Source organism: Apus apus, chromosome 8, assembly GCF_020740795.1.
Source record: "Apus apus isolate bApuApu2 chromosome 8, bApuApu2.pri.cur, whole genome shotgun sequence".
Lineage (NCBI taxonomy): Eukaryota > Metazoa > Chordata > Aves > Apodiformes > Apodidae > Apus > Apus apus.
The window spans coordinates 14,368,977-14,385,660 of record NC_067289.1 but is presented as its reverse complement, the minus strand read 5'-3'; positions in this window follow the sequence as shown (position 1 = coordinate 14,385,660).

Sequence of the window (16,684 nt, the reverse complement as noted above, 5' to 3'; positions counted from 1 at the left end):
GACATCTGAGTGATGCATCAGGTTGTTCTCCAAACCACAGCAAGACAAAGCATTGCAGCACTCCGGAGATGCAGATGTGCTGAGCCCAGACTGCTTTCCATCCAGACCTTTTAAGGCAAAGGGGAAGGAGACTTTCTGAAGCACTCTCCTGTACCAAGTCCACAGGGCTGCCAGAGATGCTTCCCTCACTTTTTGCATACTATTTGCCTTCAATATTCAAGTTTATGAAGCTGGAATCATGGTAAAATAAGGAGGTGGCTCAGACCAAGCACAAGCCACCTTGTGCAGACCCTCCTCAAATTGCTTCACTGTGTTCTTGGCTCCCATCAGGGCAAGCAGATTGTCATTTGGGAAAGGCAGTTATTCACCCTTGGTGTTAGTCCTGAGTGGTTCCTGTGGGGCTGTCAGCACAGGGCTGCTTTAGGGCTGCCTGCACTGTTGTTTTATCAGCAGGCTCTTGCCCAGAGACCTGGTCTCCTGGAGACCTGCCCACCCCACCAGACCAACTGGCCCCAGCAGCAGTTCCCCCTCCCCAGCAGTAGTAGGACAGGACCTATGTAAGTAGAGATTCTACTTGTCAGACAAAAGAGCCTGGATAGGTGAGAGTGACACAGGAAGGGCTCAGCTTGTCAGATCTCACATGTCACTCCAGACAGATGGAAATATTACATAGGCCTCCAGACCCCAAGGAGCCTGCTGCTTCCCCCATGGACAATGGATGCTGGGCAGAGCTCACTACCTGCTGTAATTGGAATTGCCTGCCCCCTTTCTGCACCCTGCCTCTGGAAGCAGCTGGCTTAGAGGCAATCCTGAGCACAGACATGAGAAAGCCAAGTGGCCATTTTGGCATTGCTGCAGGAAGTAAGCCCACATGATGATCATACATGGTTGCCCAGCTGTTACTACTCCCACCCATCTGCTGTCCTGGCACAGTGCCTCCTTCTCTAGAGGGAACCTCCATTCAAGGAGAGCAGAGGCACCAGGCAGCAAGGGCATGCATGTAGCCACACACGTGCTGCCATGGAGCACTTCTGCACGGGGCTGGATCTGCCAGCAGAGAGCAATCCCAGCAGTGGTGGGATTTCATCTGCTCAGGACCAGTTTCTGGTGATGACCATCCAAAACAACAAAGCCAGGTACAGAGGCACTGTCTCAAGGGCCAGAGGACCATAGGCTTCTGTTACAAGCTCTACACAAAATTGACCACAAGCCAGCTGCAGTTCTTCAATTTCCAGAGTGTGAATCTGGGTGTCAGTGTCTTAGCCTGCTCCCAAACTGTCCAGAAGCCAACTTCAGCACCCAGATCAGCAGGCTTCCTGAGTAGAGACAGAGCTGCTCTCACTGCAGGTCACAGAAAGGCACTTGTGCTGCCCAGAGCTTGAAGATGATGCTCCTTAAAGACAACAAACATCTCAATCAAAAATGAGCTGCACTGAGTTCTGACAAAGGAGAAGGACTAGCTACTAACCTTGAAGTTCATTTTGGGTCTAAACTTGAAACCAGTGCACCCCTTGAAACCAGCTGCAAGGGGCAGCAGGACTCAGAGTGCTTCTGGAAGTCTTTTTTAGGACTCAAGCTTCTATTCCCAAAAAACAATGGGCATCATTAGCTGACTGCCATCATTTACCAGGAGAGCAAATTCCTTCATCACAGAAATCAAAACAACACTCTATCACACCAGGCTCAGAAGATGTCCACATGCCATCAGCTGTGCCCAGATAAGCACAAGCCAAAGCAGCAGGTTCCAAGAAAGTAGGCCATGACACAGCAGCAGCAGGAAGGACCTCTAACATGACTGGAAAAGGAAAGAACACAGTTAGGGGAAAGGGAGAGTAAACAAACTGGACATTTTTAGTAAGATAGGTAGGATAAAATACAAAGAACATTCTGCAAGTTGTAAACTGTCACCTTGAGGATGATGTACTTAGCTTCTTATTATGAACAAGAAAAAGAACAACTATGCCATCAGCAGCTGATGTCACCTCCTTACATCATCTAAGTAGTTGCTGGAAGCATAGGGTAAGTGCTCTGGGAGCTGGTGTGTGGAGTAGACCAAAGCAAGCCACAACCTTTGAGCAAGAACAGTCAGTTTAATCATATAAAATTATTAATCAAACACTGTTAAGATTAAACAGTCAACATTATATTTATAAAGGAAAAGCACTACAAAAGTCACAAAAGTCCCAAGGGAGTACTTTTGCAATTTCTTGCAACTAAGAAGTCAAATATTACTGAGGAAGAAAATCAGGAAGGGAGGTAACCATCCTTGGATTGACTTGGAGAAAGGAGAAAGGTCCTTTTGAGCACCAGCACTGGGCTGGCAGAGTATCACCAGCTTTCTTCTGCTACTATTCTTCATAAGTATCCATATACACACATTAATATATGTCATGCTGTTGAATTTAACAGTAATTGGATCTGACCCAAACAGCTCAACTCCAAACTTTAGCTTTCAGTGAGATACTGAGCTCTTCAAAGTCTAGGGAAGCTGGAAGCTGTAGTCAGTCCTTCACAGCAAAATGCTTTGTATTGTCAGAACTAGCCCTCAGACCTTCTGAACCCCACCCCAGACTTCCATTTATCCAGTTTAGTAAATAACTTTGTAACCTCCTCTGCCAAATGGGACCATGGAAGGTATCTGAAGTCAGGTTGGTTTATTATTATAAAGGCTTAAGGCTTTCATGTAAAAAGAGAAAACATGAAAACAAGCTGCTGAATGGGGCTACTTATGCACTAGCCCCTTTTTGACTTGATTAAACAAAAGTAATTATGAGCATTCAGAAGGTTTTACACAAGAAAACACTTTGGAGGGCAGAGACTTCCTGCTGGCATCTCAGCCCTCCTAGGAGCCCTGTGCTCAAATGCTTACAGTGAACAGACTATTGATCTGAAATCCCTATTTGCCTACGCCTGTTTTCTACAATAAAAAACTATTAGCTCATCACCACTCTGCAGCCATCAGGGCTGAGTAACATTCATATTGTTTATCTGCTATTACAAGAAATCACAGACTGACCTCTGCCAAGGCCCATATCCCAGGACAATTTCTTTGGCCTTATTCCTACCAGGTAAGAGCCTTTTCTAGAGCACAGAAGTCTGCCCTCAGACCCGGCAGCCCTGTGAGATGCCCACTAAAAAGGTTATTCACTGCCAGCTGACACCCATCAAAATCCTAGGTGTGTGCCAAACTGCTCCCAGGAGCCCTAAGGAAGGAGACAGGCAGAGCCTTGGGCAAAGACTCATCTCCTATCCAGCTACAATGATTTTTCACTTGCCTGTGTTTACCCTGTTCATTTTAATGCTATGTTCTCCAGAATGCTAGAAAATGAAAAATGCAATAAAATCTGCAGAACCGAGACCATTAGTAGCAGTGTGTTCATAGCACAGCTTTCCCATGCCTCAGGGAACTGAATCTGTGATAATTCAAGCTGAAACTCAGCTTGTTCAAATACAAGAGCCAGACCAGTGCTGCTTGATAACACCACTGACAGCCTTTTGACTGGAGTAGCTGAGTGCTTGAGGTCCTCTTGGCAGGTGTTATGAAACACATGGAAAACATAAGTGAAATTCAAATAAGTGAGATATGTAACAGCAAACAAGGGGAAGAGGAGTGAAGAAGAACAACAAAAGCAGAGGGCAATCCTAACTAAACTAGAGAAGGCAGCTCTTCATACATGTAGGAAAAACTGATCCCTGAATTGAATACTGTAAGTTCTAGCTTGCCTGAGTGAAGTCCAAATTCTGAAGCCATTTTTACCCACACCAGTTTACAGCAGCTCTGTATGACAAACTGATTCTTCTGCTTTCTGCTCCACTGTCTTAAGTGGTGCATAAGCTATGTGGCAACCTAGACTGAGCTGCAAGGACAACACTTCCCTTGGAGTTAACTGGCATTGACAGGAAAGCACCAGTCAGGCCCAGATTAAGTGTGATGACTGCAGTTTAAAACTCAGGGAATCCTAGATTCCAATTAGCTCAGTACCCAGAACCTGCCACCTGTTCCCAAATCTGCTGGACAATTGGCACAGTCTCCAATGGCTTATTTAATAAGCCTGCCAAGATACTTCCTGCTTCTGTTCTTCTCTGCTGAGGTTTTGCTTATAGAAATCTTGTTTGAATAGTTTGTTTAGCTTATGTACATAAACAGCAATTTCTTTAAACCTTGCTTTCCTGAACTGATGGGATCTCACTGCATCTATCCCAGAAGATGGCAGCAACCAACCCAAACAATATGGAAATCAGCATGCCTGACCACAAGAGGATAAACACCACCATTCGGAGGCTCTTGCTTGCTTCCAACTCCAGCTGTGGCCACAGCACAGCCAAGAGGTGCAGGGGAGATCAGCTTTACCACCCATCTGCACAACCAAACCACCCACTGTTAACCCAAGACCTGGAAAGCATGACTGCTTAGAAGGAGCTCAGCTCTACCTGGTGACTACAACCCTCATTCTTGCCAAAGGTAGAGTAGATAGAGCAACCTATAGCATTTTCTAAACATTGCAGTGGCACCTTCCCGATGACAGTTAATATAAATGCAGAAGAGTGGACATTCGAGGAAGAATCTGGGATTACACTCAGTGTAGACAGCAAATTACTTAAACCCTGTTTATTCCCCATGATTCTCCTCTCCCTGCTCTTGTTGTGGACCTTTCAGTCAAGGATGAAGCAAGATTCTGAGGTCATAAACAACACTTGTAACCTATGGCCAGTTAGATGTTCAATTGGACTGCAGCAGGAGTAGCACTTGGAGTTGGAAGAACCACATGTTCCTGGGCAGATTCTTAATTTACTCGATAGAGTCCAGCAGATGTAAAGTATAAAAGGGCTGTTTTCCCATCACGGAGCTGTCCAGGGTTTCAGGAGTTTTTCCAAGAACTAAGCTCAGAAAGCACTCCATTTACCACGCAAATAGGTCAAAAAGACTCATGTTTCTCTGCCCATCTTCTGGCCTTGCCATTGAAGATCCTCTTCTGGCCCAGAAGCTCTGGAATAGCAGAGCTTTTTAGCTGTGACAGTGCTGCACACATCTGCTGTGAAGACCAGATCTGACAGAAGATATGTCAAGGAGCACAGTCCTACCACTGCCCACCCCAGCCATGCTCCAGGCTGATCTCTGTGTTTCAGGAGGCCCAGAATGGAATCACCATTTCCCTTTCCCCTAAAAGCTCTTTGCCAGGATCTCATTTTCTACCATACATAAAATTAGTCTTTCCTTCCTTGCATTTCTAGAAACATTTTCTTAGCTGACCAATGAGGCAAAGGGGTATTTGTGTTTCTTAGTCAAAGTCAATACTAAAATAGCAAACCCAAGCAGCAGCTTTAGCAAACAGTGCAAAGAGAACATTCTTCTCTTGTCAGAGGAGCAGCTGCAAAGAGAATGAACAGTGTGAAGAAAAAAAGCTCCTTGGGCAGTTTTACAGTATTTGCTGCATCTGTGGTTGGCTTTGCAGAAACACCAACTTCAAGAGAGTCTCCTGCACTAGGGAAAAGATCACCTTGGAAGCAATATTCTGATTAGACAGAAGGAACCTGAGATAACACTGATCTAGGGGCTAAAAGCAGCGTGTCTGTAATGGAAGCGTGCTGGGGGAGAGGCAGCCTCACACAGTTGTATTAATTAAAGTAGCCATGACCTGAGAAGCCAGTGGTATATTCAAGACAAGTGAGATGCAGGTTGCAGGCTGAATGGCAATGTCCATTGTCCCTGGAATTGCAGGAAGCAGAAATGGACTGGATGTATAGGGAAAGTGAAGAACTCTGTTCTACACTGATTGAGCAAATAGCTGGATCTGCACAGAGATCTTCAGGATAGACCTGTTTCCTCCTGTTCTCAGACTGAGAAGCAGTGACAAGGCATTCGCAAGGGCAATTTACTGCTTGGATGTGATCAACTACATAAGATGTAAAGGGAGGAGAGAAAAAGCCCAAGGAAGGAGTGATATGGAACACTTGCACAAATTTAGGCTGGAAAAGGCCAAAGGGAAGAATAGCATTCTCCAAGGAACTTTGTGGACAACAGTGTTGAGAAGGAAGTGAAGAACAGAGGAAGAATGTCCCAGGTGATAAGAAGCAAGGCCATCAGGAAAAAAGGGCTGACTCTGATGAATGCATTTTGCAAGTCAAGGTGCAGACATGGGCTGTATTTAGAGAAACATGTAGCGGCTTGAAGAGCTAGTTTATTTTGTGAGGAAGAGCTGCCAGAAGAGAGAGTGAATAGAAGGGGAAGAATAACAGCATGAACAGGAAAAGATACAGGGAGTCTTGGAGAAAGGAGGAAGTGCCTATGATCACATCCAGCAGATAGGGACAAGAAAGGAGAGCAAATCGTCTTGCATTTCTTTTTAAACTTAAAAGAAGCAGAAGAGCTTTTGGTCAGAGAAAAAAATTAAGGCAGAGGAAGTTTTGGACTGACTCAAGGTGGCAGGAAGCCAGTAACTGAATCCCATGCCAGCAAGCAAGCTAGTGAAGGAAAACTATTTAGTCAGCAAGGTGGCAAAACTGGAAAAGTTTAGGAAAGTTAGCTTGGCAATGGGGTTTGAGACCCTCCAAGGAGCTGAGGAAGACAAGGCTGGAGTGAAGCAGGACCAGGAATCAACACACTCCTCATTGCAGTGGGATAAGAAGGCAAGAGGTTGAGGGTGAAAGAGGATCAGCTGTAGCAATCCAAAGGACAGATAGCAAGGAATCAAGGAGATGCAATATCAAGGTTGAGAGCAGCAGAAACACCAAGTGATGGGATGTGCAGCCAACAAGCAGCAGTAGGAAAAGAAGAGCCAGTAGCAACAGTAAGTGGGAAAAGCAACTGGGTTTTTTTCTAATGGGAAGATGTTTTCCTGCCAGCACCAAGAAAGCACCAACTGGCAACCAGCTCAAATATAAAAGCATTTGCTGGAAACACTGCTTGATCCTGAAAATTCCCCACATCCTGAATATCTAAGCAAAAAAATTGCATCCTCAGTGCAGCACTCAGGGGCAGCACCCAGTGGGAGTCACACTGAACTGAAACAGCATCGACCAGTACATCAGACACCTTCCCAAAGTAGCCCAGTCTGTGAGCTCCAGAGAAGCCATCTCTCCCATTCCCTGGCTGCAGCCCTGCTACAGGCACAATGCAATGCTGGCATCTGCACACAGACACAGACCATGTTTGCCACACAGAAGAAAGCTCCCATCTCTCCACGCAGCCACTTGCCATTGCCACCTGCTATTCCTCCCCTTCCTGCAGAACCCCTTCTCTCCCTTGATTTTTTTCATTCCTCCTTCCTCCAGTTTCTCGTCCCTGCACTGGGATGAGCCTCCATCCCCAGACGTGGCTGAGCATTTGGCCTGTCTCACAGCTGCCCAGTGCTTCCTCCAGTGCCACCATCTAGGAGCGGAAACACTCTCTCAGCTCGAAGCGCTCAGCCCTTGGCAGTGACGGTTAATTGCCACCATTAAATAATATCAGCAGCGGCCCGAGGCCAGGTGAAGCTGTGCATGAACCTCTGCCCTCTCCTGGCTGGAACAAGCAATGTCGAGCTGGACGTTTCTCCCATCCCCAGCACAGAATGAGCACTTCCCAAAAGTTAGTATTTACACTCTAAGTTTATTTTAGCCCCCCTTTTAAAGTTGCACATCTGCACAGGATATACATTTTACATCTATAAATATATTATCATTGCTCAAATGCCTTTCCCACAGATCCACTGTGGTAAAAGCCCAACATAAACTGTGCCACTCAGCTAGGCGTGGGGCTGCTCCAAGTGTACCACTGTCTGTCCTCTAGGCTGTATCTTGCTGCATGCACCCCAGTTCTTAAGGCACCACCAGTCATCCCGGATCGAGGCTTTGCTTGGCTGCTAGGTTCAGCTTCATAGAGTAGATGGAGAAAATTGCCTTTTTAAAATTCCTTTTAACACTTCTTATTCCTATGTGTGCATGTTTATGTGGGTCTCACAATAAGGTCTTAATTCATTCCAGGTTTGGGGGAGCTGGATATATTGAGCACCAGTTTTTCAGTAGGACCTGGTGTCAGGCAGTCTAAATCACTGTCTTTTGGGCCAAATTAGATAGCATGAACACAGCCCTCCTTTAGGCACTTCTACAAACATATGACTAAGCAGCTTCATTCCCAAGCCACACTGGGAGAGCCTTTGCCAGCAATGGGATCAGGACATGGATCACTTCACTGAGCCCTCCCCTAGCAGCAGGCAAGCAGACCTGCCTCTATCTCCAACAGGCAGGTTGACACCGTCTGCTCTCCTTATTGAATCAGACCATCCTCTTTGCCACCCAATTTGTTTAAATTGGTATAAAAAAAAAAATCAGTGGCCTCACACACACACTTTGTGATAATTCAGAGACAGCAAATGTAGGAATCTGTGTCACCCCCAGCCACTCAATAACTGACTTCTCACCTGCAGTGAGAAACAACAGAAGACTCCAGCAACAACACAGCTCTTCCACACGTGTATTTATTTAAATACTGTACCAATATTCCCACAAACAAGGATTTCCAAATACTACAGATGTATAAGGGGGCAATCACACATTATCTCTGCCTGATCCCAGCCTTGCAATCCCCATCTTGATTAAATGACTGAGGGCAGGATTATCAACAAGATAATCAGATGCAGTGTCTAATCTGGATAACCCAGAATTACTGGGCCTCAAAACACAGGATTTCCCTGGCCACCCAGCCAAGGCTTTCCGGAGCATTACATCTCATTTCCATCATTTAAAGGATTCAGACAGCCAAGAGACTTGTGCAAAGGGAAAGGGTAAGGAACATTCTCACAATTTCAGTCAAATGCAAAAGTTTGCTTAACTGATGTCATTCTGACAGCCCCCAGATCCAGCACAACCAGAATTTCAGTGCAATCATTTATCTGAACATCTCATTGTGCACTTAAAGGCTCCAGAATATACATCTTTGGTTCTTTATTAAAGCCTCAAGATCTCAACCCATCTGTCAGGAGCAGCTTCAGGAGCAGGTAGGTGCACTTCATCTGTCTCAAGCAATGGCATTGTCCAAATACCTCTTCTTGATCTGGATACTTCCCCTGACCCTCCTCCAAGCTTTCCAGTTCCCTGGCCTCAGCCTTGCCAAACAACATATGTCCCAAGAGGGAGAAGATCTGGAAGTAATTATTATCTTGCCCTTGGGGGACTTCAATAGCCCAACAAAAGAATTGTCAAAATCTCTTACCTATCACCTGCATGTAGTTGCTCACCCCTACTCTTGCTGCCCTCAGGCAAGACTTTCTTCCCCATATCTCTGCAAGTTTGTCATTCTGGAACAGAAGGTAGGAGTTCAGCTCTGAAAAGCAGGTCCAGTTTTGGACATCTGAACCTTGGCTAGCAACTGCATTGCACAGCAAGCAGGGTTTTGTTCAGCAACAAAATAACCTGGATAAGGCACAAAGACAGAAAATGCACCTGATCTTTCACCAAATTCTCCATTGTTCCCAGACAGCATGAGAGGGTATTTTAAAATCTCTTCTGCAGACCTGCACAGCCTGAACTCTTGTCCTGCTCAAAAATTGAATCACTTAGACTCTTTCATCACTTTATCAAAGTCCCTAGTGGCCTCTGTCTGCCCTCCTATGAAGAGTTTGATCCCCTTTTGGGAGGAGGATAAAGCTGTCCTTGAGCAAAGCTGCTTTTCAATGAAGTATTGTGTTGTTTTTGTGAGAACATCAGACACCTCCAGATGTCCCTCAAACATGTATCTATCAATAGTTGTAGCTCAGATTTTTTCCAAGCACCTCACAGAAAAATAGACTGTAGGCATCTGACTTCTGTTTGAAGGGCACATTAGGAACATGATTCACAGAAGAGATGTCTAGATTACATTTCTGATGCTGCATAACTATGTGGGTCCATCTTATCTCCAATTACAAGGGCAAATAGGGAGAAGAGGACTGGGAAGAAAGAAGTTGAGCTGAGAACTCATGAAAGCATTGCTGGCTGCCATCAGTTCATACTCACTGCCAAAAGCAAGGTCATGCAATACTATCTTTCTGCATTGTTAAAAATCTCAAAGGTAACAGGACACTGCCATTTCAGGAATATCAATGGCTGCATGAAACAATCTTATCTCACATCAGAGATGATAACTTGTTACCCAGAATAACCAAATCCTTCAGCAATTATGAAAATCCACAAGATCTGGAGCATCACTGCTGATTTAGCCCATCTCCATATGGAACTCAACAGCTCTTGTTCACTAATCATCAGGGATGGGAAACAGGAACAGCAGTTGGCTGGCATCAGGCACTGAGACATGAGCACATTTGTAAGTGAGAGTATCATCATACATTTACAGCCCAGGTCAAACAAGAGCAGATAATGAAACCCTTTTCCCATTCAATTTTCAGATTCGTCCAAAGGTTGGAATACAAAAGAGAAACTTCCATTCTACCACCTGTAATGGAAACCAGTAGGTAAGGGAGACACCCATAAAGAAGATTAAAAATTAACAAAAAAACTATCTAAAGGCAGCTGCTAGAGCTTCATAGGAGGGAGGGGACAAGAGAAAGAAGGTAGTGGCTTTTCTTTTCATTTCCACAGATGTGCTAGTGCTAGTCAGGCTTTGCAGAGAGCAATGAAAATGCAGCTGCCATCTATGGCTTAGACACCTGCCTAAAACTCTTATTTCAAGACCGACAGAAACAGCCTCTCCAGCACTTGGTGGATTTACTTCTCTGGGGTCTTGTTTGTATGTTTAACAAGTCAAATTCCCATAGGAAAGCTCTCCCTTGGACTCACACCCACAAGACAACTTTCACTAAGAAATCAGGCAGCAACTGCTCTCACCTCCAGGTATCTAGGGTCAGCAGAGGTGGGTAGCACAATCATATCTCTTAATAGTGCTCATAGGTGAGCAAAGCTGTAACAGCATAACAATGGGATAGAAATTGTGTCTGAGCAATGCTTCTTCTCAAGAGCAGGACATTACCTTTCTAAAGCTAGAAATATCACCTGGAAAAGCAGAGAAAGAGAGGGTATAACATGGTGACAAATTATGACACTTAAAACACAATAAGCCAAAATCAGTCAGGCAAGCACTCCCTGGTTGTGGTACACAGGAGAGCATGTTGTTGCAGTTTCTACTTTTAACAAGCTGGAAACATCATAGAAGCAGTAAGGACTTAGAGAACCCAGCCTAGGACCCATTCATGAGCATTATAAAAAGCACATCTGTGCTCTGCTGCTGACTCTCACAGTTCAAGCCACTGAAGTCATTACTGCAGGCACTTCAGGCAGGGATGACCCAAAGTCAACATGCAGACACCACCACTCCTCAAGTAAGGATCTACACAAGCTTCCGAATTTGCTTGATGAAGAGAGCTCAGCTGTCATCCCAGCTGGGGCAGCCTCCTGGCTTCACAGTAAGCACCCTGCAAGCTCACAGGGCTGCAGCCCAACACTCCCAACAACAGCAGGCATGGCTCTTCTGACATACCTGCACCCAAACTGCATTCAAGTGAGCACCTCAGAGGCCAAATACAAAACACATGGACTACAAAGCTTAGCTGGCTTATGCTCCCTCAACTCACAATGTAAAAGCATGCACCCTTCCCAGCAATTTGTCACAAAAGCCAAGGAAACATTTCATCTTCCCTTTATGATACCTCACAAGGATTTACAACCCCTGGTAAACACCCACTGGTGTCCAGTATACCAGGGTTAGTAAACAAAGCTGACTGCATGCCAGACCATGTCCTTCCTTTTTTACAGTCTGACACATACTTCCCCACAGAAGAATGTGTGCAGGAGCTGCTGGCTGAGGCAGTGTTACCACTGTATTACCACACAAGGAATCAACAGTTTCAGACAACTTGAGCCCAGCAGCATTTCTAAAGCTCATTTCCTTCAAGATCAAGCAGATTTCTCCTGCTCAGCTCTTCCCAACCCAAGTTCCCCCAAACAACACATCTGCAAGGCAGTCACATTAACAACTTCTCCTTGTTTTGTTATCTTGACCCTTTCCTAGGGAAAGAGCAGGCAGCTCTTCACTTGCTGCTTCAAACGCCCATGACACTGCCTTGGGCTCTCCAGGCACCCCAGCTCCTGGCACACACACAGGCAAACTCTGACCTTCCATCTTAGCTCACAAGTTTGCTTGGAGCTTTGCTGATATCTCTACATGATAAGGAGAAAGGGAAAAGTGAATTCACACATCCTTTGAAAGGAGGGATCACCATTTCAACCATTTCACAGCTCAGGGCCTGCTCAAAGCTCCTCAGGAGCCAGACCAGGTTGCACACCTGCTTCCTACTTTACACACAGGTCCATACCAGTCCCACATAAAGGCTCACTTACTTCTCAATCCATCGCTGACCTTCCTCTGGCTGCAGCCCCCATCTCTCTGAGCAGAGACTTCTCAGCAGGAGCTTTTGAGTCTCCCCGTCCTCCTTTATAACCTTGCTCTGCCAAATGGCTGCTAATGCACACCCCCCTCACCTGGGCTGCTGCTGCGCCAGCCTTGCTGATTGGTAATTAGCTGTAGTGGGCACAGCTGTGTGAGCATTCTCAGACACAGCAACGGGCAGATATGCCATGAAGGTCAGGGTTACTGTGCAGAAAGAAATAAGAAAATAAGATTTTTTAAATATTTTTTTTAATCTCCTTCTCCTTTTCCATGTATTACAGAGGGGGAAGGAGGTCAGTGCTCCTATGAAGCTCAGTCACCACTGCAATTACTCCAGCTTGCAGATGGAGTAAGAAAGCGATCCCAGACCCTCAGGGCCTGCCTGTCACAGCAGTGGTATCCCTCCATGTCTCAGCTGTGTGTTCAGAGTAAACCAATTGGCTTTTAGCACCAGCAAATCCCAGGTCCAGCTTCTGGCAATCCTGCAGACATGCAGTTTCTGTTCATCTGGTGTGAGCAGCAGGTGCTCTGCTACTAGGGCAGTGGGGTCCAGCTTCAGGCTGAGTGGCTGGTGAGTGAATGACAGTGGTGGATGGAGCATGGGGGTTCCCAGGAGCTATGCAGAAGGATGCAACACCTATGCACTGGTTCTGCCCGAGAGCCGGGTCAGGGACATGTGTGCTCTCTTTGGTCTGTGTCAGGATGGGGGTTGGGAAGCACTGAGCAGATGGGGGTGGCAGAACCCAGCTAGCTGTGTCCTGATGTGGTTGGAGATAGCCCACCTGCCCTCAAGTGTGTGAATAACCCACACTTGGTTCAAAATAGCTTTCTTAATTTTGTCTGGTGCTACGCCCTCCAGTTTCTGCAATTGTGTTTTTTTTTCCCTAAGATATGCAAACAACATTATTACAAATGGAAATATTTGGAATAATTTAGTGGACAGAAGAGTCAGTCTTGTTTCTTTGCTCATTTGGGCAGGTGTGTTCTCTGGCAAGCATTCATGTTTGCAGAAGGAACATCAGAGCTGCACTTAACAGTTTCAGCCGTGGCATTTCCCACTATTGACTGTGACCGTTCAAGTCCAGCTCAAATGCATGTCAGCAGGCAGCTATGTCCCCACTGGGAACAATGATCTATTACCACTCTCTTCAAATGAACCTGAAGAAATACTATATATATATACTATATATACTATATATATATATATATGCACTATACTATACTATATATATACTATATATACTATATATATATACACTATATATATACTATATAACAGAAATTCCTGGCTCTAACTGACTGCAAAGGAATTTCAGTGGTTGCAGAAGTGCAAGTCAACATAATCTCTCTGTGATTAGACTGCAAATCAGGTACTAAAAGTGATTTATGCAGACAAGAGATTATTTACAAGCACATCCATGAGTTTGCATTGCTATTCTGTCCTCACCCCCCTCCCTTCATCTTCTGAATTCAGGCTGACAAACACAGTTGCTGAAGTACTGTGTGTAAAATTTAGACCAGCAGACATGTTCCCCATCACAACCCTGACCCTCAAAACAATGTTTTATCATGCCAGAGGTGTGAAAGGAAAAGGCCACAGACAGACAAGACCAGAAGGTTATTATTTCCAGTAAGAACTGGGAGGCTGCAGTACTGCTATGAGACATCATTTAGCTTTCTAAGTACAGTGGATATTTCCAAGCTGGTGAATGCTGTGCAGTTGAGAGATACCTGAGCTGGCTCTAAAAGAGTTATTCCCAGCAAAAGGAGGTGAGTGTGGTCTTGTTGGTGCTGCTGAAAGAAAGAGAAGAGAAATGGCATTTTAGAGCTCAGCTCAGGGCATTTTTGCAGTCAGGACAGAGGAGTACTTGTAGTTACAAGTGGACCCAGCCAGCCCCTGGGATGAGTTACTATACTATTATGGCATCATGGCACTAAACAAGCAGTTAAGGGACCAGGTCTGTGCCAGCAAGCACCAGCAATGCACCAGGGGCATGACTCAGATGTCTAAATATCTTGCTGGGCCCTTAGACCTCAGATCTGGTTGCACAAATAGTTTAATTTGATTCTTTGCGATAAATAAATCCCACCCCCCAGTCATAAACTGCAGCAATTCATAACCCCCCAGCTTTGTACAAAGATATGTTTAGTTCTTCAAGGCATATGCAGCTGTACAACCAGAGTTATATTCACATTGATATAAGAGATGAGCAGTTAACAGGATCTGGCCACTGGGACAACTGGACTCCAAACAGACATGATCATCCTGTGATCATCAGATATGATCACCCAATCCTACCAATTGCTCTGCTGAGCTGAACTGAGAGCTGTTCAGTCAGTCAGGGAGAGTTGTAGCTGTCCCAGATACCTCCAGCTCACATCTGAGACCTGTGCTGTGTGTGCAAGGGTGTGAACAGAGGCACAGGAAAGGCCAACCAGGCTGGACTCTGTTCTACACACACCATGAAGTTCCCTGGGTACATGGTATGAGAATTACCTCCCATACCTCATCCTCACACTGTTGCACTGTACTGTCTTCCTTGTTCTTTTAGACAAAAGTATCAAGGTAGGAAGCATTTCCTTGAGATCTTCACTCTTCACAAGAACTTCTAAAACACTGATAGAGCAGGAAACTAGAAGACTAAATGTTCAAGTATCTGACAAATGCAGCCACACGCAAACCACCGCTGTGCATGATGCTCAGTAATGAGCTGGACTGGTGGGACATGGGTTTACATTTGTCTCCAAGTCTGCATCCTTCCAAAGTTATCAGGGATGTCTATCTAGAACAAATCTCCTTCCAGGCAGAGCACGCTACAGTAAGATTCCTCACGAGTTGGGACTGGGCAGGAAATCCAAGTCTACCAAAAAGTTAAAAGTGATCACATGAAGTCATTTTCCCCCTCAGCTCCTCTCTGTGGAGGGGTTGTCCATGACACACTGCTTTTTAGGTGCTTGGAGTATTTTTCAAGGAAAAGGAGATTTTTTATTTTTTTAATTTTTTTTTGTGAGTGTATTTTTTAAGCATCCACTATTGTGTGGGCTTGCAGTAGAGAACAGGTAGGAAAACCAGACTTTGTCTTGAGAAGGGAAGTGACAAAAAATTGATCTGATTCTCAGCTTTCCCAGGATAGTCTGTCTCTCTGTGACTCCTGTTCTTGCCATGCAGCTCTGAAGATGTTGCAGGAATGGGCAAAGTAATCCTCATCACTCTCCTGGGTTCCCACCTGCCCAATGAGCTGGAATAAGAACAGGCTGGAGTTTTCTCCATAGCTTGCTTTTTCTTGGGAGAGCATGATTTCTGTGCGTGCTGAACCAGCATGCCCTGGCCGCCCTGGGTATCACTGGGTATCAGAATGACAAGCCAGTGCCTCTGAATTATTTACTCCAACTCACATGAACTGGCATTTCTCTCCCTTTTTTGCAAAGTCACCATAATGCCTGCCACCCCACCAGTAAGTCGGAGATACAGATGACATGGGCGATGGAGGTTGCTTGAGGTGATTATAGCAAAATAAAAGGCATTTATCCAGCTCATTTCTGCAGCATTTTATTTCATTTTAATCCATTGCTGCATAGCAAAACACCTCTGGAGATTTTATTTAAAGCTGCTTTGGAGGGGAGCATGGGCCAGTCTGGGTGCAACAGAGAAACAGACTGGAGAAACCATTTGAGCAGCACTTCTTTCCATGCCTCCTGCTGAGCTGGGTTTCACATCCTGCCTTCAGTGGGTTTTGATGCTGACTAGAGCCATGCCTTGGGGAAAGAACAGGTGAGGAACTGGCTTTGTACTACTGACCTGGTAACATATGCCTTAGTAATCTCACCAGTCCTTCAATCACAATGGGTTGGTGGGATTTAGGACCATTTGGTTCAGTTTCTGGAGTTTCCTTTAATTAATGAGCTAGTGCTTTTTCTGGAGGAATTCTGTGACAACTTCCCACCATCCTTGCCTCCATTTTACTTAGTAGCAGAGATGATGTGAACGCAACCAGTCCAAGTATTCAGCAAGATAACATCTATAGGTACCTATAGCAGTACAGGGGTTAAAGACAATACTTGCCCATCCTAGCTTTGCCACCAGTGGTTAACAAAATAACGAAATGAATATAGCACTGTATACATCTACCAAGGCCAGCCAGCACCACTGGCAAATAGAGGTAACTTCTGAGGGAAGCTAAATGAAGGCTGCAGCCAACCTGGCCTGTACCCTGCAAAGACAATCAGCCAAGGTCTGCACTGAGAGCACTGACTTCAGATAGAAGCATTCTTGCTGTGTGAGAAATGCCCAAGGCCAGGAAGGGGAGCTGGCTGATTTGCACAGAA